Source organism: Schistocerca cancellata, chromosome 6, assembly GCF_023864275.1.
Source record: "Schistocerca cancellata isolate TAMUIC-IGC-003103 chromosome 6, iqSchCanc2.1, whole genome shotgun sequence".
NCBI classification, from domain to species: Eukaryota; Metazoa; Arthropoda; class Insecta; order Orthoptera; family Acrididae; genus Schistocerca; species Schistocerca cancellata.
Window position 1 is genome coordinate 718,489,927 of NC_064631.1, and position 4,661 is coordinate 718,494,587.

General features: G+C 42.3%; 1 pseudogene; it reads left to right on the forward strand.

The window, feature by feature from the left end:
• The first annotated feature begins 3,834 nt into the window (after positions 1-3,834).
• On the forward strand, positions 3,835-3,952 carry LOC126089541 (5S ribosomal RNA; annotated as a pseudogene).
• The last annotated feature ends 709 nt before the right edge of the window (positions 3,953-4,661 follow it).

The window sequence follows — 4,661 nt, forward strand, 5'->3', positions numbered from 1 at the left end:
TCGTCATTTCCCTCCCTCTTCTCCTAGCAAAAAGACAGCGAGGGAAAAACGACTGTCAATATGTCTCCGTAGGTTGGCGAAAGCAGGATCGTCCTTCAGTCAGCTTCAAATGCCGTTTCTCCAAATTTTCTGACCAGCATTCCTCGGAAAGAAGGTGGAATTTACTGCAGGGATTCACATTTCAGTTCACAAAGCATCTTCGTAATACATTCGTGTTGATCGGACCTACCGGTAACAAATTTAGCAGCCCCCCTCTGAATTGCTTCGATGTGTCCCTGTAATATGACCTGGCGGGCAGCGGTACTCAAAACTGAATCGACCTTGTGTCCTGTATGCGGTCTCCTTTACAGATGAACCACATTTTCCCAAGATCTTCCAATTAATCGAAATCGAACTTCAGCCTTCCCCACTACGATCCTTACACGCTCGTTACATTTCATGCAGCTTTGCAAGGTTACGAATAGGTGCTTAATGTACCTGACTGTGTCAAGTAGCACACTACTAACACTGTATTCGAACATTACTGGATTGTTTTTTCTACTTATCTGCACTAACTCACATCTTTCTGCATTTAGATCCAGCTGCCATCCATCACACGAACGAAAAACCTGTCTCACTTATTCAGCGACAACACCTTCCCGTACACCACAATATCATCAGCAAATAGTCGAAGATTACTGTTCACCTCATCCGTCAGATCACTTTTGTACATCGAGGATAACACCGGTCCTGTCACACTTCCCTGGGGCACTCTTGACTATACCCTTGTCTCTCTTGTGCGACTAGCTCGCTAGGCCGGCCGTTGTGGCCGAGCGGTTCTAGACGCTTCAGTCTGGAACCGCGCGACCACTACAGTCGCAGGTTCGAATCCTGCCTCGATCTTGGATGTGTGTGATGTCCTTAGATTTAAGTAGTTCTAAGGGCCTGATGACCTCAGATGTTAAGTCCCATAGTGCTTAGAGCCATTTTTCTGAGCCTAGCGTGTTAGCGCCGCGCGGGGTAGCCACGTGGTCTTTGGCGTCCTGTAACGGTTCGCGCGGCTGCCCCTGTCGGAGGTGTTGTCCTTAGTGTAAGTTTAAGGTGAGACGGAAGGCAAGTGGGCTTCAAAAATTAGATTTTTAGATTTTAGCATATTTGAAATGCCTGGTCTTTCCTGCGTGAAACAGTTTTTGTTTTATATAAATACGACAAATTTTTCGTGAGTTATGGTGGTTTTCCTGACGCACGGTCTTTGCCCGAATGATCCTGACACTTGGCGCAAGTGCAGGAAAAGTGCCAGATATGACCACAAACATTATTTACGTGCACCGGTAATGAATGAAATTAAACCCGTGTTTAGAGACCTTCGTAAAGGCACCTTGCTGAAGAAATGTCTTCATGGGAAAACCCAAAAGTTAAATGAATGTGTGAATTCTGTCATCTGGAACCGGTTACCGAAAACTGTATTTGTTCAGCTTACAACCCTCAAATTTGGTGTTTATGTTGTTATTTTATGCTTCATTGATGGTGTAATTAGAAAACTGGACGTTTTGGAATTATTGGGCATACAATCTAGTGGAAATACTGGAAAATCGTTGGTGCAAATAGATAAAGAGAGAATCCACAAAGCACATATTGCTAATTTAAAATGCACAAAAGAAGCCACACAGAAAAGAAGATGGACGAAGAAAAGAAAACAAGATCAGTATGATTCAAGTGATGCTCAGTATGGCGCGGGAAAATATTCTCATCAAAACTATAATAGAATTGCAATATTAAACTTTAAATGGATTTTCCTCAAAACTTAATTTCTTTACTTTCAGGTACCATTATTTGATAAACTAATGGGGTCAGACACATGAAATCTGGTCAATTTGTACTGCAGATGATAATAAATTATTAGAAGTAAATTGAGAACCATCAAACAATCAAAAACTGTCTTATAATAATTAATGTACAAAAAAAGTTAAATTTTACTAGTGAAAGAATAATTTTTTTCTTCAAAACCATAAGAAGTATTATGTTCATTTTACTTGTAAATTGAGACGCATATATATATATATATATATATATATATATATATATATATATATATATATATATATTAAAAATTTCCTTTTCTTATCACTTATTGTTCTTTTGAAAGCTGTACCTATTCAAACGGTAAAATAGCATTGGCAGAATAGGGATAAAAATTGCCTTCTGTCTCCCCTTAGGGTTAGATTAATTAGTGTGTAAGCTTAGGGACCGATGACCTCAGCACTAATTTCCAAATTTTCTAGCTCGTTAGCTTACTCGTTTCTCACTTGTACTGGAGAGCTAGCTTTTTTCATAATTTCAGGAACGCGCCAGACATTTAATTTTTCAACAAGACATAGAGCCAATCCACTGCCACCTCCATATGGGAGTATTTGTCTCGTACTGCATTACACCATTCGCCTCCAAGGTTACTTGATATCGCTGCAAATGATTTTGTTGTGGGGGAATGTGGAGGATTCCGTCTGCCTGCTTCCTCTTCCGACAACATCTGGTGATCTGCGACGACGTGTAGCGACAGCAGCAAATCCAAACATGCTCCCAAGAGTGTAGGACACGTTTCGCTGTCGTCTGGATGTTTGTCGTGCGTCTGGTGAAGAACACAGTGAACATCCTTGTAAAGTAGATGATAACTGATCCTAAATGTAACTGTAAAAAGTGCCATCAGGTTTGTGTGCGCATTCGTGTGAAACATATAGAAGAAAGGTAAAGCAGTCAAGAACATCAGGTAGGACTGAACACCAAAGTCTCATCACCATGTTGGAAATGATACACTGAAACTTCCCCTTAGAAAAATTAATGAATTACTGTGCTGACAAACCTCTTACGTTATTTGATTTTCAAACAGCTGAGCAGAGCTGAACGTACTCAGACATTTCTCTCTTTACTTATTCTGATCAACACTAAACTGACACACAATATTTTTAGCGCAACGCAATCTGATTTTCAATAATCTCTACAAAAGAATGGCCCTGACTAACAATAAACTATACCTTTCATGAATCACTTACCTCACAAAAATCTTCGCTACTCAAACTACTGCAGTACAGCGAGCGCCAATACTGCCAGCTAAGTAAAAGATTCTAACTACTGAAGGCATTAGCTACTGATAGGCATAGTTAGCAAATCAAAGATTTTGATAGAGAACAAACAATGTATTTACCTTAATAATATTCAAAAGTCATCATATAAATCTACTAGTTCATGACATCCAGTCTTACAAATTTACTCTCTCTGATGGACACACGTCCAGATCGTCCGCTCTCAAAATTCTGCCGTCTCTCTCCCCGTATCCACCACTGCTGGCGGCTCACCGCCAACTGCACAACGCTACGCGCTGTTCACATCCAACTGCCCACCACTACAATAGCGAATATTCCAACAATGCAAACCAGCCACAGCCTTCACACAGCACAGTCAGTGACTTTCATACAGAGCGGTACGTGGCGTTACCAACATAAAAACCTAAACAGCCTACTTAAAACACCACTACCTTCAAGTGACCTTTGACCTGACTTACGCATCCTCTTATAGGCGTTTAACGTGGACTTGGAACCACGGCGTAACTCGGCGTTTTTCGCTTTATCAAACATTGCCAATGGAGAGAGAAGTGGTAAGTGACATATAAACATCCTGACACTGCCCGGGGATGGAACCCGAGGCCTGTGGATCCATAGTCTGACACCACTGAGCTAGAGAACCGCATAAAACAAACACTCTCGTAAAATAGGATAGTTCTTTGGAAAATAAAAAAAAACTTTATAATCTCCTGAGTAACTTAAAATTCACCTCAGATTGTACCCTCCCTTCGCGTATAAGGCCAACGGCCTTGCCGCAGTGGTAACATCGGTTCCCGTCAGATCATCGAAGTTAAGCGCTGTCGGGCTGGGCTAGCACTTGGATGGGTGACCACCTGGTTTGCCGAGCGCTGTTGGCAAGCGGGGTGCACTCAGTCCTTGTGAGGCAAACTGAGGAGCTACTTGACTGAGAAGTAGCGGCACCGGTCTCGGAAACTGACACACGGCAGGAAGAGCGGGGTGCTGACCACACGCCCCTCCATATCCGCATCCGGTGACGTCTGTGGGCTGTGGATGACACGGCGGTCGGTCGGTACCTTTGGGACTTCATGGCCTGTTTGGGAAGAGAGAGTTTCACGTATAAGACACACGTATAAGACACGGATGAAATTCAGGCATTATAGAGTAGATGACCAATATGGAATCCCGTAATTTCTCATGCGTCCACGGATGCTTCCATGTGGGAGATGCTTGAACCGCCTCAAAATGTTCTCGTGATGTTGTGTAGCGAGTCCAGTTCGTCTCCACACATCGTGTGAGCTACAGCGCAGAAATATTTTCTTTTTTTTGTTGTGTTTGCAGGTAAGTTTTGGAAAATGTGCATCAATTATTGGAAATTAACGCTAACGATTAAAACTATGCAATTTATTAAGTAAAAGAGTTGTAGATCGTTATGGTTCAAATGGTTCAAATGGCTCTGAGCACTATGGGACTTAACTGCTGAGGTCATCAGTCCCCTAGAACTTAGAACTACTTAGAACTGCTTAAACCTAACTAACCTAAAGACATCACACACATGCATGCCCGAGGCAGGATTCGAACCTGCGACCGTAGCAGTCCCGCGGTTCC